Here is a 22,361-nt window from a genome sequence, read left to right as displayed (position 1 = left end):
CTAACACTACTTTGTCAAAAAGGATGCATGCAAATGGCTATAAGTTTATGTTTTAATTGAATAAAAATATGGGTAATGGTTCAATTATATTAATTTAAATATGAACATACGTAAAATTGCCTTATGCAAAAAAAATGGTTATGTAGTTTAATATCCAAATGTTAAGGCCAATGCTAATCATATGCAATCTTGTGTAGTTAGTGTATCAAATGACAATATAAGCACTTCTTCACTAATTTAATGAACCCATATTCAAGGGTATGCCACTCATTGGGACAACTCCCAACATTCTTTAAAAGATTAACATATGAACTCATTAAACTCATTGAATGAAGTGCTCATCGTCCATAAGCAATGATATGAACCTAGTGCTACAACATAATTAAAAGGGTCTAGATTAAGTATGTGACCAGAATGGGGTGTTAAAGGAAGTGAGTCAAGTCTTTCTTACACCAAAGCTAATATGTTAAAAGAATACTCACGTATGAAGGTGTTAAAACGTGTGAGACCAGTCTCACTAACGCCAAAGGATGATATGTAAGGATAATTCATATTTTATCAATATAAAGTGAGGATCAAAAGTCAGAAAAAGAGTAAGTAAATATCATATTCTAGAAGAAAGCTTTCAAAATGCTTGAGTCAACTAGAAAATATAAGAAGATAATGAAAGTGAGCATAGCACCGATAGGCTAGTTATGACCATGTGCTTTCATGTGTAAGTCTCATGAGACGAGGCTTCCACTGAGGTGGATAAGTAGTCTCATTAATTCCCTAGTCTTATAACAATGTCTAGCCAACATAGGAACTAGCAAGTGGTTTCCACCTAAGTGAGCTAGGTATGTTTGATTTCACCTTAACCAGTGGGATCACCTCTTTTCGGTGTGGGGTAGACACTGGATTTCATTTCTATATCACATGATCTATGTCTGTTAATGCTTAAAACATGATCTTGGTTCACTATAGCCGTGAGCCACTCCTTTTGATATGGAGTGAACACTTGAGATGGATTCGCCTTAGCCGGTAATCACCTTTTTTTGTGTGGGGCAGACACTGGATTGATTTTTGAATAAACTATTTTTTGTGTGGGGAAGACACTGGATTCAATGTTAGCTTGCATGATCTTATTCGTAAATATGTCTGTACGAAAGTAAGAAAGGATGATGATGGAACGTATGTTCAAAGTGAGCTATAAAGAAGAGCTTAAGAATGTCAATTGCCAATACCACACTCATAAAGTTTAAGCAAATAATGGGCAGGGCCAAATAAGATTCACATATAATGACTTTTTTTATGATGCTAATACAGGGGAATATAAACATAAGAGTAACTCCAAACTTCATAACTTCCTTAATAAGAGAATGATGAAATAGGTGGCATAGCCAATACAGACTAGCTTATGAAGCATAAAGGAATACTTGATGTAATAAATGACTTGTGATAAGAATAGTGAACTAGTATCCAATGACTTTTACAATGAGTAAAGGGCATAGGTAATAATGAATCTTCATGTCATGAAAATGATAAAAGCCAAATAAAATTGGCTTATAATGAGTTCTTTTATTATGAAAATGATAATATCCAATAATGAATTCAAATATGCTTATCTAAAATGATCAACTAATGTATTTAGCCAATAAAGATTGGCTTATAAAGACTTCATGCCCAAAGTAAGCAAGATTATATGTTTTTATGATAAGCCCCAGAAATCCAAATTGATCAACTTATGTATTTAGCCAATAAAGACTAGCTCATAAAGACTTCATGCCAAAAGTAAACAAGATCATAAGTTCTAATTATATGCCCCAAATAACTATGCACATTATGCAATCAACTAAACAATAAGTATAGTCAATAAGGATTGACTTCAAATATATTCATGCCCCAAATTGTAATTAACTCTTGAACTATTTACTTAATTCATTGTGGGTATGAGACTACAATGAATCATTGCACTTGCAAGTAAAATATATGACCAAAGGAATTGTTGAACTACTAAGGTAATGAGAAAAGCCATAGAAGTTTTGTCATCCAACCTTCTAGAGAGATTGTTCGCTGATTCAGAGGTACATACTAGCCGATAGTTCAACTCTCTGTAAAATAATTCATTTGTAAGTTCAATGTATGTTCTTAAATCTTTTTTACTGTTCATTTCCAGGATTGTCTGTACAATTTCAAAGCAACAATTGAAGACAAACTTAATAAGGACGAGTCATGGTACTCATCTAGCAAAAAGTGCCACCAAAAAGTGAAATTTACGTAAGATATTGCCGCTCATAATAATTGCAATAGTTAGAACATTGAATATGAAATGAGGTTATACTATTTTTAACGAGATTCCGTATTTACTAAATACTAAACCCCTTATATTAAATTTACAACCTTCTATTTTGAAGGTATTGCTCACGACTTGAGGTTTGCGATGGAGTGAGACGAGGTAGAGTAATTATTTTTGAAGCAGCTAAATATATATTAGGCTGCAACGTGCAAGAGTACAATGAATCAAACTCAGTAAAGGTATAAATTAATGTATAGAGTTATCTGAATGTCAGAAGATAATTACTTAGTCTAATACGTACTGTTATGTCAACCTTACCTACTAACATATACAATTTCTTACATATTATGAAGAAGGAAGAACGTTACTACTACCGCAAATTGGTGTTGAGTAAAAACAAGAAAATCAACATCCCTGTAAGAATTGTATGAATCACTCAAACCCCCTATGTAGTTTAATTGCTGCAGAAATACATCAGGTCGAAGATGAAGAGCCAATTATCATGGATGACGAAGTCAAAATAGTAAGGACGTATAGGAAGAGGGCCAAGAAAAACACAAAAGGAGATGATATGAATGACTCAAACCCACAACTTAGCTTAATTGCTGAAGAAATACATCAGGTGGAAGATGAAGCACCAATTATCCTGGATGCTGAATTAAAATCAGTAGCGACGTACAGGACGAGGGCCAAGAAAAACACAAAAGTAGATGCCCAAATCAAACAAAAGAAGCAAAAAGCCAATAGAAAGTAGATTTTTTTTTCTGAAATATGTATCTAAACAATGTGAAGCTATGTATCCAAACACAATGTTTGAGTCAACTTAACTATTTTATAATTTAAATTTACTATCTAATTCAAATTAAAGAGCCATTTGTTAACCAAGTACGATATATTTCATATGCAATTACTTAGAATCTATTGTTAAAGTCAATTCTTAAATTATAGTTTAATATCATTGATAATACACATACCAAATTTCCAGATTATACATACATGTCATATTCAAGTATTACTATACTTTATATATTGGTTGCTTCAACCATGTTACCAGCATTTTTCACTGAAATGACAAATTTAGGACTACTTAATCGGCCTATTCCAATCAATATAAAACTATCCTTAAACTTATTCACTCAGTAAAGATGTGTGTGTCAAATGTAAGCAGTAATGTAGTTTTCTAACAACATTAACTGGGAGTAGAATACTTGATAAAGCAAATTACAACTTGGGTTTTGATTACATTATATTTCGTAGATATAAAATATCTGAACGAGCCGTAAATAATTGAAACAAATTTGAAAAGTCTTATGGTAACATGACTTTCCAATATACACTCATAAATCACTTCATTACATACTACCTGACATTCAATATAAATTGTTATAATAATGGCCACTTTACGATCGTAGATGTACAATATGGACAACGTTGAAGTATACATCTAGAGTCCTTCAAAACATAACCACTATACTTTTAGAACACCTAAAAAACATTACAAAATTATAGGACGCATCAAGATAAGCCGCAATCTGTCAATAGTCACACCTTCTCTTCAACATCACAACTTTCTGGAACATTACAACTATATGTTTTAAAATTGCAACCCACTGGAAAAGTTTCCTCTTCAATCATTGCAACACCTTCAAGACACATATTAGAAGCACTATTGTACTCTAGCATCATAGAAAAAAAATCAAAAACTTTAAAAATTCATCAGGTTATTCATTATATTTCATAATATTGTATGCCTCACATACCGTTGATCAATCCCTACCCAATACCAACATATTCAGAACAGCTCACACATTCATATACTCTTGCTGCGTCTGGGAAATAAATTTTAAATCTCTTCTGTTTGGTTCCACATAAAAGAACACCTGCGAGAGTTCACAACAACACATCAACATCACACATCGGATCATAAACATGGTAAGTAACCTTCAATTAGCTAAAAATATTCGCCAACTTTAAAATAAGCATGGACCTATAATACACACAATAATGGCTTAAATATTATTCATTCTTTATAAATAATAAATATACACACAGGGCAGCCCCTTCATCCATGGTTGTAGAAAAACAGTGATCGTATCGTACATTTTTGGGTGTAGTGTAGGTTGGTGATTACCCATATAGTCAAATCACAGAATAAACATATAAACTTTCAACCAAAAGCATGTCCGAACAATATGTAATTGTAACAACCCTAAAAATGGATAAGATAAAAAATGCTTAATCTGTCTAGAATGCCAACGATTAGATCGGGTTCACACGGATTGATGCGCATAGAACCAGACCTCGGAATCCTTGCTACATCTAAGCCAATTAACTTGGGGATTTACTTGAGCTAGAAAAGGTTGGGTCCAACCATGTAGGGATCTCAAATATGAAGATTTAGTCGAAGGAGCCTTTACCGAACTTAAAAAAAGGAAATCTTAAGTTTTGAGGGTCTAGGGGTAAAATTGTCATTTTTGAGGATAAGGGTAGTATCGTAATAGACCTAAATATAAAATTAATTATTTAATTACTAAGGTGGAGGGGAATTTTAGGGAGAGAGGGTCCGAAATTGAGCTCTTGAAGTGAAGTCTTGTTCTACCCGGATTCGAACCTAGGTGGAAGCAATGAATTAAATTGTTTTTAATTTAAGTTATTAAATTAATGTAATTAATTTATATTTATTATTTATTATCTAGTTTAAAATAAAAGGAAATCAGATTTTTAATAATCAAATAAAACCTTATTTGACTAAGTCCTAAAATAGACTCCTAAGCCTAAGAAAGCTCTTCTCTCCCACGCTTATCTCTCTCTCTCATGTATCTATCACTCTCACTCACGTTTTTCTCTGCAAAATAACGTACAAAAATCGTAGATAAAATAAAGTTGTTCACACTTGAAGAACCCACAACGAAAATTATAAACAAACAACTAATCAAACACGTTAGGCAAAGAGAGGGTTTTTCCGTCAAGTTGGTATTGAATCTCTTGGATTTGGATGTGTGTTTGGAGGGGTTCTTTTGGCAGCACGTCGAGGTTTGACCGTCAAAAAAGTATGTGTTCTCTTCTCTCTTTGTCCATTTCCAAAGATACCCTTTAAGGTTTAGAATATTCATTCCGAAAACTAGGATTGTTCCCTGTTGCACATCTTTGTCACTAGCTTCCATTGAATCATAGGTTGGTTATATTTGCTAGTAGAAAACTAGGGACGAAATGTGTATTCGTGATACTATGTGTTTATATATTTGTTTGAAATTATGTGACTAATGTTGATTGATATGCTCAAACTTAATTCTCAAATAATAAATAAAGCAGTCGTATCAAGTAAAGAACCAAACTAATGAGGTTGGGGTCGATCCCACGAGGAAAATAGTTCAAACTTAACTTTATTCGATTTTACTATTATTTAGTCAACTATTTCCATAGAAAACAAAAAACAGAAAAGTGGGGTTTTATTTATAAATTAATGAAAAGAATTAACTAAATTAAAGTAAACAACTAACATATTCAAATCTCGGAGCTTAATCAATCAATAAAAGTTACTAGGGCTTAAGTGTTCCCTACAAGTTCCTAACTTGATAATTCTAATTATAACAATTCTTTTATATTATCTTGCATGTAAAGTGATAAGTTATATATCGCTAAATTCTTTGTCCGGCATCTAGAAAATTTCATTCCGCACATTTGTCCAGCTACATGTGTTGCTATACTAACCCTTACCTTTACTTCATATTAAGCATTGTATTCGACATTTGACTAACTTATTACCTCGTACCAACCGACACTAGCCTATTAGATAGTGTACACTAAATCTATGTTGATAATTCTTTTCCTATTATCTACCCCCTTGGTCCATAAGTAGCATTAAGGTGAGTTCTAACGTTGATCATCCGTTAAAAAGACTTTTAAATGAAAGAATTATCAATACATGCAAGACATTATACTAATATTGCTATTTTATTTAGATTTTACCTCATTATTCACCCATGGTTCCCACAATCCTAGATATGGAGTTTAGTTACCCATGGTCATAATCACAGTATTCATAAATATAAGAATTCATGCACTTACTTTAATGAGAAAGAACAAAATCCTGAAATTCACTTGATTAATTAATAAAAGCACCAACAATCAATTCCACAAAATGTGTATCAATTACTAAAATTAATCCTTCAATACTTGAACAAGAGAACTAAAGATTATCAAAAAGTCTTACAAAAAGTCTAACGAAAAGTCTAACCAAAAGTATCCCCGTCTAACCCAAAAAATGAGGTTTTTTGAAATATTTATAATAAAAATAAAAACCTAATAAAAGAAGGATTCTAATTACTGAAAATCTTGTCCAAACACGTTTGAGTAGACGGACCTCGTGATGGACCGTCGTGGTCACGACGGTTCGTCATAGCCTCCATCATCCCATACTTCATAAATTCTTCTTCTGCTTTCTTCATTACCCTCAACGAACAAGTATGACGGACCGTTCCAAGCACAACAGTCCGTTGAGGGTCTCCGTTCCATAATACTTTAACTTCTTGGAATTCGGGTAATGGTACTACTCTCTGATCATTATGACAAACTAGCAGGACTTTGCGTCGTGGCTATAATGGTCTGTCATGGACTTCCGTAATCCACACTAGATCAGATTTCCCCATTTTCCTTCAACAACTTCTCTCCTCACTATGATGCCACCTACGGATCATCACATACTCGACAGACTGCCATAAGCTCTGTAGGTGGTCTCTTCTAAATTTCACGCTCAAAAACATTCGCGTTCATCTTTTGACTGATTTCCTGTAAATAAGGAGAAACTTACATTAAAATCAATACAAAAAGGCTTTTGGACACACATTAAACTTAAGGTAAAAGAATTAAAAGTACCGTGAGACCATGGTACATCAACACCCTCAACTTAAATTCTTTGTTTGCCCTCAAGCGACGCACTATGAGTCACTACAAAATTTTTGTACAAGAGTATCCATATTTTAGCTTTCACTATCATTTGGCCATCAATCCCAATCATTCTCATCATGTTAATTCATGTTATCACTATTAGGCTTGAATTATGTGGAACCAGACCATGACACAGACTCACCACGCACTGACACCTATCCTCTTCAATTTCTCACCGAGGTGCTAAAATTTTCGGTATTGCAACTAGTGTCCTCACTTCAAAACAACATCCTCATTTTTCACACAATGATTTCAGTTTTAGTATAAGGATTACTTTTCAACACTCACTCTCAGAACAAATTCACAACTCATTCATACATATTGCTATAAGCTTGCCCTTATTTTCACTGCTTTAAGTTCGCCATACAACTCTTAGGATCATGATAGGACTTTCTTAGCTTGTAATATAGGCTGAGGGTCAGGTAGGGTATATTAAGGTATACTTTAGTGACTTGTTGCACTCCTTGACATATCAGCTAAACGTACCACCTTTTTAACGTTTTATTTCGCCCAATTTCTCAATTTTCTTTTTATCTTGTTGTTTTCCCTTTCTTATCCTTATATGTAAGTGACTTTTCTTTTTTTTAGTCCCTTCTATTTTGTTCTTTCTTTCTCTTCATTCTTTCAACCCCACTTTCCGAAGTATTCCTTATAAAAAAACACCCTCAACTCATGACTTTGCCATGAGTCAAGGTTCACAATATCCACAATTGGGTCAGGGCCACGACAAGGTGGTTTTCTGCATTAGCCACCCTCAACTAATGCTTTTGGCATAAACTGAGATGCACATGTCCAAGGAGGGACTAGGGCCAACACATTGTTCCAAGAAAAGATCAGTTGGGGTGAAAAAGAAAGATATTTTTTAGGCTCAAATCATTTAGATCAATATAGGATTAACTTCATTTGATTTTTTTGTAGTTGGGCTTAAGATTGACTATTTCGAACAAAGACCTATAATCCTTTCCTAATTAATCATTTTGGCTTACTTTTAGCAAGACTAATCAGGCAAGTTCTAGCTCAGTCTAAATGGTGGATCCTACAAATTTTCCTAACACTCACATGACATTTATTACATTGCCAGATTATTAGACACCTAGTTCGAGTCTCAGATTCAAAGTCATGCAGTAGTGTATCTGTATGTCATGTATAGAGCCACACAATTATCTATTACTATGCCTAGTCATGCATCATTTTCATATCAGGATATCATATTTGTTTTAGCCATCATGCAATCTTTTGGGGAAAAAAAACAAAAGCGGGAAAACCCCAAAGAGGATCGTGAATTGGGTTACCCATACTTCACCCTAGCACTCATTTTCCATGTATTCCACCCCCAACAAAAAGATATGCAATTTTCCCCAATGCATAAAAAAATTGAAATACGAGAGTGGTAGTTGAGCTTCAAGTTTGTGTTGAAGCTCTTGCATTTGGACATGTGTTTGGAGGGGTTATTCGGGCAGCAAGTTGAGGTTTGAACATCAAAAAGGTATGGGTTCTCTTTTCTCTCGCTCCCTTTCCCAAGAGACCCCTTAAGGTTCAGAATATTCATTCCGAAAACTAGGATGGTTCCCCGTTGCATATCCCTGTCACTAGCTCCAATTGAAACATAGGTTGGTTATGTTTGCTGGTATAATACTAGGGATGAAACGTGTTTTTGTGATGATTTTGTGTTTATATGTATGTTTTGGATTATGTGACTTATGTTGATGTTTCAAAAATGTAACTACATGTGTATGTATTTGTTGTTGTGGCTATTGTTCATGGTTTAGGACTTGAAATGGAATGATAGTTCTTTATATTTCATGTACACATGTTGGTGTAAATGTGATGCTCATATGAGTTGAAATGCGTATGATTTGAGGGATAATCTCTTGGCTAAACGAATCCATGAAAATACACCTAAAACGTTCTAAATGCACTACGAAATTCCCCTAAGAACAAAGGTGTAACTTGATGAAAGGATGCTGAAAAGTTAAAAGAAACTTTCCAGCTTCTACTGATGATTTCGTTGAGCAAAGAGGGTTCAAAATGTTGAAAAAAAGAATCAAAACAAGTGAGGTCATGGAGGATTGAACTTGTGACCAATCCATGTTAAAAACCATGAAAATAAAGAAGGAAAAAGAAATGTAGTGAAGGGGATTCGAACCATGGGATTGGATGGACAATGTAACTTAAAAGAAAAAAAAAGAAATGAGAGGAGTGGATTTCGAACCCACCACCTCTCAATCAGATTTAAGGAAGAGTAAAATGAAAAAATTCAAATAAAATGCGAGGCGTGGGATTCGAACGCACGACCTCTAGGCAGTGAAGGAGAGTAAAGAAAATGAAAGAAGAGAAATGTGAGGCGTGGGAATCGAATCCACGACCTCTAGGCAGTGGAGGAGAGTTAAAGGAAATGAATGAAAAGAGTTGTGAGGCATGGGAATCGAACCCCCGACCTCCTAGGCAGATTTAAGTAGAAAAATTAAAAGAAATTAAAAAGGGGATGTGGTGGTTCGAACCCACAACCCCTCGACCAAAGGAAAGAAATTGAAAGGAAATGAAATAAAAATTAAATAAGGTTATGGGGGTTTAATCCTACATCCTCTTAGTTCCATTACAAAAAAAATGAAGAGAGAAATTAAGGGAAAAATAAAATGAAACCCTTGAGGCTCGAACTTGGGTCCTCAAGCCGTATGGATCAAACCAAAATGAATAGAAAAATGTTTAGCGTTGTTCAAGAGATTTGAAAACCGGATTCCCTTGCCCAAATTTTGTATTGATACATTAGTCATACATGAATTAAATGTTCAAGAATAACGTTTCATACTTAGATCGAAATCGAAATCTTGGCATACATACAAGATGCATAAGTCTTGTACTACATAACCTTAGGAAGATATGAGTCACTTAAACGAACAATGAATGAAACCTAACGTCTTGAATATATAGACCCATAAGTCTAGCATACATTTAAAAGTAAGTGAACCTAAGATATATGTATTGAAATGTTAAAACCCTAGAAGAGTCAAGTACGAGTGTAAAATAGAGTAAATGGCTAAGTCCACTGACATATGATGAAATGAACAATGAAATGGTGAAATGAACAAACAAATGATGAAATGAACAAAGAAATGATGAAACCCTAGAAGGGTTAAGTAACAGTGTGAAACACACCAAATGTCCAAGTGAATTGGCATATGATTAAATGAACATTCATGTAAAAAGGTTTGAGTAACTATGAAGAGTAAATGTGCTAATGATAGTGAATGTGGTGACAACATGATATTAGGCTAATGTAAAATATGAGAGCAATCTCAAATGAGCCTAAGTCAATGTTACCAAAACGTACTCACCTATGAGAGTGTAAAGTTGATGAAGAGATCAGTCTCTATGAAAACTCTAATGAAAGTATTGGGATTAACATACTTAATACTAATGATGAGATGAAAAATCATCTATTGAGATATTATTTCCTCATACTAGAAGCCAGCTTCCAGGACGTATTAGTTGAATGTAATGGAACTTTATATTGAGCATCGATATATTAGCTATGAGCGGTGATGCCTTCATTCGGGAAGGGCGGAGGTTCACGTACTTCTCATGAGATAAGACCGTCCGGCATGCTGGGTATGAGTCTCCTTATATCTCCTAGTCTTCGAACCTATACTGCCAATATAGGGATGTTGCGGGGTTCAATTCCCATGTACGCTAGCATTTTTTGGGTAACTTTGGTCACTGATTCCACCTTTTTCTGGTATGGGGTTTCATGACACTAGATATAATGATGCTCACATTATCTATGATGCTCACATGATCTATGATACCAAAGGTGTTAGGATAGCATAATAAATGAAGTGAGTTAGATTCAAGTAATGACATTAGGTCATTCTTGGTCTTTGCACAACGAACCCGATAAAAGTATTAAACTGCATCCTAGGTATAGCTGGTGTTTATACTGGCCCATGAATGAAATGAAATGAAGTACGTATGAATGAACAAAGTGTACTCTGTGTTTGCTAAAGCAGACTCCCTACTTGAGGTCCCATATGTTAAGTCATCATTTTCGGGAAGTCTTAATGTAATGTCTATGATTACATGGTCTCATGGCATACGAATGAATGATTTGAACAACATTATGTGTTATACGAATTATGATATTGCTATGCTTATGCTGTTGTGTGTTATGTGCAAAAAGTTAAGCATGATGATGCATTCTACTCTCATGGAATAACTTTCCAAATCCAAATTTGGAAATCTCATCAACTTTCCTAATTCAAATTTGGAAAGCTCATTCACATTCCTTATCTAAATTTGGCAAGTCCACTAACTTGACCTTCTATAATTATGTTGTTTGGAAAGAGCTAATCTTACTCATGCATGTCCTTGGTGTGTGCTTACATATACCCATACTTAGTACAATTGTGTACTAACCCTATACAACTCTAAACTTTTAGGTGTAGGCACAGGTGGATGCTAGAGCTACACGATCAACGCTGTAGTTATCCAGACGTCGAGCATTCATCCGGACTTGGTAGGACCTCATGCATTCGAAAATGCTTGACTATTTACATTCTAGCTTAGTTGTAGGATTGAGCTAGTGGAGTATGTTCCACTAGCGTTTCTTTCCCGTGTTTGTTCAGACATTTTATTGGTTGATGGTGAACAATAACGTATGTAGTAGAATGTTTAGTTAGCATGTTAAGAAACAAAAAGTTCAAATTTTCCGCTAAAAATAACATAGATAAAGTCAGAATGACGTATGTAGGCTTGTCTGCGACCTCTAAGAGGTCAACAATGCCAGTCTCGTCTGGGGTCTAGATTTCAATTGTGATAGTAATAAAAAACAATAACTCATTGGGTTGTGCGGGATAGAGAATGTAATGAGTAGTTAGACCCGATAATTGTAGGTGTCGACATATGAAACATATGGTCATAGTATTCTTTAAGGGCCCTGCTAGAACCTTATCGAAATATGCTTTCAGTTATTTCATATAGGATTTAATCGATTCACTAATCAAATGATATTAAACATATCGTCTTACATACATAGTTTCACATTACGTATATATTATGACAACTTGACAACCTCTTGGACCTACCAAAATTATACGCCTATTACTTCATTTAAAAGTAAAATGGTTAACTGCCTGCGACACTAGTACACATTATAAAATTGTCAACTTCGTAATACACAAATAACACAAATTCCAAACCTGACAGAAGTACCTTCAGGACTGTTAAAAAAATCAGGGAAGTTCACTTGAAGAAGGCTCCTAAAACAAGTGCTATGCTTAGAAAAATGTCCTTTTAATGAAAAATTTGACCTATTAGGATGACTAAATATTAAGAATTATAAAATCATCACACCATATTTGCACCAAGGTCAAACGCAAAATCCAGACAAAACTAGAGAAGGCATTTCAAACAAGGGAAAAAATAATTTCATTGACTAATCAAATTGAAGATGGACTTTGTCATGAATTACAAGTGAATAAACGGAAATCGTGATTAAATAAACAAATATAATGGAGGGGAATCCATATGAAGAATTCTTCTCAATACATAAAGAACATATAAACTTTGAAATCTACATATATGCATAGCAGCAAATGCTTCATTAGATCAAAGGGTGTGTAACAAATCGTCAGTGGATTAGGTCATGATAATTTGGGTAGACAGAAACAATCCAAATAGACTTTTTGAAAGAGATATTGTAGTAACAAACTTTCACGAAAAAAAAATTGAGTAAAACATTATTATATTTGTTATGATCCGCTTCAATATCCAATCATTCTACCTAAAGGAGAAGGAAGTTTGCATCAAGGAATACAAAAATGTCGCATACATATCAGCAAAAAACAATATACAAACATATTAAATTTTAGAATCTGCAAGATTAACATACACAGCTGCAGCTGGGATGTTTTCCAATGAAGAACAAGGAAAGCACCTTTCAATATAGACAACAATAATATAAATTCATTATACTATTGTAAGACCTCATAAACGACTTAGGTAAAATAGAGCCTAAAATTGTTGTAATAATGCTATAAGGTCCTAAATTGGTATATAATATGATATAGATGTAGTTTCTAATAGTTTAGGTACATTGGAAGTCAAACGTTAAGGAACGACTAAGACGTTCGACGACTAAGTTACCTATGTGTCTCATATGTGGTTTTATGTGTGTATTTGTATTTCATGGGGTTATAAGGTACTAAAAATGATTTATTATAGTACATATAGTCAGTGTGTCAAGTTTCATGATGTTTGGATGTCAAACGTCCAACAACGTCCATGACTTTCGAAAATGATTCCTTGAAATGACCTTGTGTTTCTAGCCATGTTTTGTCGAGTTTTACGTGTTCGCTTTGGATGAAAGTCATCTGAGAGGTTCTAAACATGTATAATATAATTTTTGCATTGGGAACGTCTTGGAAAACATTCCCAAGAACCATCTAAGGTTCCTTGAGGAAGGACCTTTCATGGTGCCCAAGATTGTCCAAGACAGCCCAACTACAAAAGGGAGTCGACGCCCATTGGGTCAATCGATGCCCCATAGGTGAGGTTCCATCGATTGACACTTATGTTTGGGGGATAGGAATCCCAAGATAGGTCTCAATACCGGACCTCGAACCAAGAAGGTGGTCCGTTGGTGAAGGCACGTACCGTCAATGGGCAACCGTCGATGGGTCTGCCTCCCTGCACAAGTTCATCATAAGTTGAGGGGTGAACTTTTAGTTTCAATCCAGATCCAAATAAGAGAATTTGCAGTTCCTTAAGGTTATTTTGTGTATTCTAAGTGTGTTTATAATCCTAAAACACTAAGAAGATTTATTCTTCAAAAATCAAAATCCAAATCCCTTGGATATCTCTTTAGAACTCCATTGGAGCCAAAACTCAAGGAAGGGCTTGGATTGACAAATTGAGTGAAGATTCATCATCAATTGAATAATTAGATTCATCTTAAAATTGAATAATTAGATTCATCAAGGTATGGATTTTGATCCTTTAAACTTCTCCATCAAGGAGCCCAACTTCCAAAGATGTTTTCTAAAGTTTTCAAGTTGAATTGACCAATTTACTGATTTATTCCATGGGTTCTTGCATTAATGGATTCTAAACATTGAATAATGATTGAATTGTTATTGTATTGATGATTTTAAACAAAAATAATTTATGAACCCATGAATTGGATGAACCCTAGTTTTTTACTAAGTTATGGGTTACTTGATATTTATCTAATGTTTATGAATTCTAATATATTTTAATATAGGCTATTTATTTATGTAATAATTTTAGTGAATTAATATCTAGGTTGTTTTGGATTTATGATTATGTAGTAATTTTCCTAGTGTCCTGAATATTGTTACAATTATGTTGAAATGTTGGTAAAGGATATGGGTAAGGGTCTTGTGATATTCAATTGGGTGATTTGGATTTAGTTTGAAGTATTGAGAAGGGAGTGGTGGTAATATTCCCTATTTAATTTATTTTATGACAATTAGACTTTAATTATGATGTGATTAGTATGGTCCACTTATGGTGGCAATGTTATGTGCTTTACTTGCAATTGATGTGGCCTTGTCAGCGTTACTTTATGCAATATGATGATCATGGCCTTCTATGAAATACTTGGAGTATTATGATCATTTATATTATTGATATTATATATGATCATATCTATCTATATGTGAAGTAATGTGAAAGTACATGCTCTTTCTATGTATGTTAGGAAATCATGTAGACTACAACTATGTGCTTATTTGTGTAGTCTTAGGGTTAATGCATGGTTGTTCCTACTTGACTATATGAGTGTATAATGGTTATATTGATGATGATATTGTAGTTTATAGGATGACTTGAAGATGATAAGAGTTATTTCTATGTGCTTTTAGAATGACATGTATTACGAGTTAAAGTGAAATATGTGTTGCCTTATCTTGGTTGACTTGTGTACCTTGATTGATGTATGTATTAATATGAATATGTGATTTCCTGACTTAGGATGTTAAAGTCTCTTATTCTTGTATGTATGAATGACATGTGACCTTAAATGAAGTTAAGAGGGTTGTTTATGTGAAACCTTGAACCGAGTGGTAAGGTTTTGAATGTTGAAGTTGTAAGTTGTAATGGTATCCTTCAAAGTAAAGGAATGATAGACTTAAGGTTAATTTTCTGGAACAAAATCATATTAATCCTTATAAAAGTCATGATGAGCTTTTTTCGCCATTGTGAGGTAGCCCTAATGGACCTTTCTTTGGTAGGGTAAATGTGATTGGGTCATGAACATGATATGGAATCCCTTTATGTGAACCTTTAATGTAAATTACTCTATGAGAAAGAAGTCTAGCATAGAGTGAGTATGGTAAGGGAAGTATTTCTATTTAAAGAATGAGACTAGATTATAAAGCATTCCCTTCATATTCCTTAACCATGTGCCTACATGGGATATGTCTAAGTTCTACTATTGGCAAGTTGAACACCCTCATTGGAGTAGGTTAGAACTTTGGATTCAATGTTTTGCTATCATTGTCTATATCGATTAATGTGTATTAGCATCATATGGGATACCTACTAGCATTAGAGAAGTTCTATGAAGTTTAGGTGGTGGTATGGGACTACCTAGACATTGCACAATAGGCTTTGAAGGTGTTAGTTAGAGTCCCTAGGTCTTGTACAAGACCATTACTTGAATGTACTTTATGTGTGTTAAATGAATAAGTACTTACCGAGAGTAGTTAAGCGTTTCCTAGTTAAGGTATGAATGGGCATAGGAATGATCACTTCGTATCTTGCCTAAATGAGTCTTAACAATGACTCTGGTTTGGAAATTGGTTGATTATGTGTACATGATATAAACTTAGGAAGTGTTAAGTATTATTTAGTTAGTCTTGAAGAGGTCAATCATTGACATTATTTTCTTGATTTACTTAAGTAAGTCTTTTGATAGCCCGTGGTAAGAGAATGTCCTATTATCTCAATGTTGGTGTGTTTGATATCTTGTAATTGTGTATATGCCTTATTATAAGTGGTTTTTAGGGTGATTTAGGTATGCTTATGGAGGTTGTATTGGCGGTCTCTCTTTGTGTTTCTTAAGTGAGGCTTATAATAGCATTTAGTGCGATGACTACATGTTATAAAGTGCCTAAGGATGAAGTAGAACAACTTTACTGTACAGTGAGTTGAGCTCACTGTTAAGTTGGCTCAAAATGGACTAAATTGATTAACTGTTATTGTATGTGTTTCTAAGTTGTTAAATGTTGCTCTTGTGATTTTAGTATGATTTTAAATGAAATGATGCAGATTTATAATAAATGTCCGTTTTCATGATTTTCATGCATTATTCCATACTAAGTACATGTAGTTGTATTAATCCATGCTTTTATCTATCTCTACAGTTGTTGGTAGGTGAGGAGCATTTGGGAAGCAAGGCTTGGATCATTGCATCATTCAAGTGAAGTTGAAGTATGTCCTCATTTGATTTGAGGGCATAGATGTCTTTTATGTTTCTCATTGAAGTATTGTAATAGTATATGTATTTTTATATAACTATTGTGTATGAGCCGTGTCCGAACTATTCTCATGTCTGAAGTTTGATGAGATTAAGACTTAGTATTTCCTATGAATTTCTATGAAAGAGTTTTTAAAGACTATGAAGTATGTTTGTCAAAAGTTTTAATTACGCACTACTTTTCATTATGTTTCTGCGATGAATGATGTGTAAGGTGTTGACAAGACCTTCGAGAGGTCAAGTACGCCAGTTGCAACCTGAGATTAAGCCTAAATTTTAGGCTGTGGTTTCGTGATTTGACAACAACCATATTACTGGTTTATACGTAAAATATATTGTTACTACTAACATTATAGGCATGTGTTATCTAAGTTTAATTCATAACAATTGATGTAGTGTTAAGCCGCGAAAGAAAAGGATGTATTTCATTTAGGGAGTACTACTATTATAGGCTATGTAACACTTCGATAATACAAGACGTATCTAAATGCCTAACATAAGTGTAATGAGGTCTAGAAACTGTTTTAAGTATTTTAATGAATATAGGTCATTTAGGAAGTCGAGGAATCAAAACGTCCTAGAACACCTATGATGTCCAGAAACTAGTTTTAGGATGTACTTGCATGTTGAAGCCTATTTGACTAGCTTTTAGGAGTCTAAAACCCATTAAAATTGGTGGAATGGTAGCTAATATGTGCTTGAGTTAATTCATGATCGAAACGTCCGGGTACGACTTCTCAAGGACCAACATAGGGCCCTTGAGGAGGACCCTTGGAGGTTGGTGTCAACACTACCTGGGTAGTGTGCACCCATGAAAGGGCAATAAACGGGGCGTGTGTTGATCCATGGGGCGTCGATCCCAACCGTCGACGAACACTTAGCCATTTTTTTGGAGGCCCTCACCTGAACAGTCTCTGACAAGAACGAGGGATGTGTAGCACGGAAGGGAACATTGACCGTTGACTCACAGACGGACTGTCGATCAGGGTATCGTCTTTGAGGGTCCATTTTCCTGCACGTTTTACGTTAAGTCCTAGCTAATTAATTAAGTGGTTCGGTTGTTAGTTAGGGGATTAGGGAAACATAATTAACTTATTGGGAGACTTTCATATATAACCACTTAAAAATAATAAATTTCTCTCCACAACTATAGTTTGATAATTACAATTTGTAGCAACATGTTTTATTGATGAGAGAGGCTAGCGAGACTAGAAAAGAAAGGAGAGAGGAGAGAGGAGAGAGAGGGGGAAAAGATATGAGAAAGTTGAATTGTATTTTTATATTTGTTAGATAGTGGTATATTATACATATGTATTTGTATAAATGGCAAGCGAGATAAGGAGAGGAAGGAGAGAGGCGATCTAGATTGAGAGAGGAAGGAGAGAGGTGAGCGAGAGAGGGCAGAGAGTCGGAGAGAGGTTAATTGTATATGTATATAGGTTAAGAAAATGTATATTATACATATTTATTTGTATATCATACCTAGTTATACATATACAAACATGACGAATGATACAACCTCGAAGTCAACCTACATAATTAATGTATGATGTTAGTGGCGAGTGGTAATTATAGCAAACTATCGATATCGTGAGTAACTAAATCATATAAGTTTTCTTAGCCGCATAATTTTCCCTACCTTAATTAACCCCCCATATAAAGACCCCAACCTCATTAGTCTAATTACTGCTCTCAAAACAAACTCTCTTCCTTCTCTCTTCGTTTTCTCTCTATTGGAAGACACCATTTAAGACGAGCTATGGGAGGGATTTAATGGCTTTAAAGGGAAGATTTCACCATTAAATCTTAATCACATGTTGAGGAATGTAATCTAATTCACCTTTGAGATCTCTTTCGTCAAAGGAATCCTTCAAATTATTTGAAAAAGTTGGGTTTTCATGTGGGTTCTTCTCAATCTCGAAAATTATGTTATGAATTGGTTTGTTTATGGTTTTTATTGGATAATATGAATATATTAACATGTATTCTAACTTAATTATGATATATGTTTTGTGTAGTTTGTAGAAGATGATCCTTAACTCTTAACCCTAGGTTGGATTTTGACATGAATTAGGTTGAAATTGGTTTAGTTGACTTGGTTATTGGTTGAATTTCTATTAAATGATGTTTTACACTAATTATGAACATAATAGAGTGAATTGTAGTCTTTCATGCCAGTTCTTGAGAAGATTTTCTAGGTTAGGAAGTGAATTGACATAAGTATCTTGTCTTAAGCTATGATCTAGTGTTGAATTGTGATGTTGTGATTCTCCTAGCCTTGTTATCATGTGGATTATTGATTTATGATGATGTAAACCCAAATTAGTTTTCATTGAGTGTTTATGGTAAGACCTTGCTGATGAACTATGAAGAATACTTGGTAAGTCTTATGATCTCTATCCTTTACTTAAAATTGTGGTTAATTATGACTAAGTCATGATGTGATATTGGAGTATGACTTGTATTAGGATTGATACGGTGGTATGATATTGAATTGAAATGTCTTGATTTTTATTGTGAGTTTTTGTCTTAAGATGTAAATATTACAAGGAGGGTGAACAATTTACCAATGTGTCTTATCATGATATGAAATGCTACTGTGTTAACCCCACCTTATCAATTGTAATGAAAAGACTTATACTCATGAAATTCTTATTAAGCTATGATGATGATGATGATGTTATACAAGAGTTACACCCTAGGACATAAACTAAGTTGTGATTGATAATTAAAGGCTTAAAGACATTTCAAAAAGGGACTCTAGCTTATATCTGAAAGAACAAGCGTGGGGAGTGTCCCTTCCCACATAGGGAAGGTAGCATAACTAAAGTAATCTTGATATTGGATACTTCAATGCATATAGCATAAAGAGGGGCCCAACTATATCTCCTAGTTTTTGAACTATGTTGCTCCCATAGGAATACTAGGTAGTGGATCCACATAGTTGCTAGTTTTTATATTTTTGTACTACATTGACAAGTAGCCCGCCTTTTTTTGATGTACGGTTTTATGACACTAGATTGCACATTAGCTCATATGGTCTATGTCGGTAGGGCAAGATGTTCCCAAAAAGGTAAAATTGATTAAAGGATTGAACTCTAACTAGGATAACCTTAGGGGTCTATCATAGTCTATGTAGGGGTATGTGACTCTACCTAAGCATTTCACTAGTTATCTTTGAGGGGAGTCTTAGAAGGATGTTCTTCTGTATGATTATGCTTATAATGATATATGATATGACTATGATGAACTTGTGCATTGTCGATACTATATGTAGATTAGTTCACTTATCAATATGTGTTGGTTTATATGGTTAAGGTAAGATGATATGTGAATCTAAATGTTATGTTATGTTAAGTAGGATGTTAGTCATGATTTTTTTGGGTTACTTGATCTTATGGGTCTTTGCTTGGTCATTGCACTTGTTGACTGTATAGGGGTTCATGGGTACCTGTCTTGCTTTGTTTATAATGAAATGTACTATTATTCATGCTTATTGTTAATATGACTTAATGATACAGTTACTTGAGTATGTATCTACTTATATGGTATGAATTGTTGACTTGACTAGACTTGATGTTATAGTTATTGTGATGAACATGCCTATAACTTAATCAATATGAAATCTTGATTGGTATGGTCTTGTTGAATGTGCATAAGGTTTTTTAACTAAAAAATGCATACTTTAACAAATGTCCCTTTTTCTTAGATTTTTTTTTCAAGAATGTGTGCATATGGTCCCATACGTAGTCTGAGTTGTGTACTAACCCTATTTCTTCCTTTTCCCCAACATTTTAGGTTTCGGTCGTTGAATTATTTTAGGCGACTTGAAGAAGACTTGGATCCTTTGATCATCCAAGTAGGGTAGTTCCTAATTATCCAAGAGTGATGCCGATATCGTGCTTATGTTGTTATTTTATTTCTAAGAGTCTTATATTCTATATCCTTTCTTTTGAGTACGGATTGTATAAATCCTATATGTGCCTCTCTCTTTACATTGATGTATGGGCTATCCCAAATTGATAATATATATATATATATATATATATATATATATATAAATAAATAAATATATATATATATATATTTATATATACATATATTTATGTGCAATAAAAGTAGAAGGCTATGTAACCTTCCTATACGAAGGGTCCATGTATACTCGATATATATATGTTATGTGTATGTAGAGGTCTACGTAAACGTCCAAGTAGAAGTAATGAAAAGTTTCAAATTTTCCACTAAATTTGACCTATGAATGTAATGATGTGAACTAATAAGCTAGTTCATTGTCAAAGAGGACGGCGACGCCGGTTACGTCTAGGGGATAAACCCGGATGTGACAAACGTGGTATTAGAGCATGAGATTGAATTATCTTAGATTCAATGTCTCTCTTGACCACGTTTATGTATGTTCATATTCATAATTGTTAAGCGCGCCACACTTATGAATAGTAACCTACGTGATGCCTAGGAAACTCACTTTGTTGGAAATCTAATATCGTGCCATTAGAGTATGCTTATGGTGTGCTTTTGCATATAATACTATTGTTGTGATTATAGGAAAAATGAACACTCGAATGAATGCGGCACGAAGGCTTGAACAGGAGATTGCAAACACATGACCTCCTCCCCATAGTGATCAAGTTCCTCCTCTTGAATAAGATGCTAATGTTGAACAAGCTCTAATCAATCCTCCACCTTTGACGGGTGGTGATATAAGGTCTACCCTTATCCAATTGCTACCATGGCCTCCTATCTAAGGGACTTCACTCGGATGAACCCTCCTACCTTCTAAAGGTCTAAGGTTGAAGATTTTCCCTAAGAGTTAATCAATGAGGTCTATAAGATACTATTGGTTCTGGGGTTGTCCACAAGTGAGCAGCTCTGAGTTGGACATTTATCATCAAGTATGGTTTGTCCAATAGAAAGATAATAGGCCATTGAGGGGTGGTCCGGTGACTTAGGAGATCTTCAAGATGGATTTTCTTGATTTGTTCTTTCCTAGGGATATGAGAGAAGCTAAAGTGGTGGAGTTTATCAACCTTCACCAAGGTGGTAGGAGTGTTCATGAATACTCCTTGAAATTCACTAAATTATGGAAATATGCTTCTTCTTTGGTTTTCGATCCTAGAGATAAAATGAGCCTCTTTGTGACGGGGGTGTCAGATGATTTGCAAAAGGAGTGTCATTCGGATATGCTACATGAGAGAACATTTCTCCTCTTATGGTTCATGCCAAATGTGGAAGAGACAAGGGCTAAGAGGAAGAGTATAGATGCTAAGAGGGAAATATCTTTTGATGGAGGTTCTTCAATGAATAGGCTTCAGATTTAAGACAAGCCTAGATTTAAGAAGCGGGTTTCTAATCAAGTTCCTTCTAAGTTCCCTAATGAAAGTGGTGATAGGGTGTCTAACCCTAAGCCTCTGAAGGGAAAAGGTACTAGTTTACCTACCGAGAAGACAACTTGTCGAAAGTGTGGCAAGAAGCACTATGGTGATTGCCTTAAGGGGATGGATAATTGTTTTGGTTGTGGTAAAGTGGGCACAAGGTGAGGCATTTCCCTAATGTGAGGGGTCAATAAAAGGGTAGTGTAACAGTGGGCACAAGGTTAGGGATTGCTTTAATGTGAGGGATCAAGAC

Source organism: Solanum lycopersicum, chromosome 7, assembly GCF_036512215.1.
Source record: "Solanum lycopersicum chromosome 7, SLM_r2.1".
Taxonomy (NCBI): domain Eukaryota; kingdom Viridiplantae; phylum Streptophyta; class Magnoliopsida; order Solanales; family Solanaceae; genus Solanum; species Solanum lycopersicum.
This window is presented reverse-complemented; position numbering follows the sequence as displayed.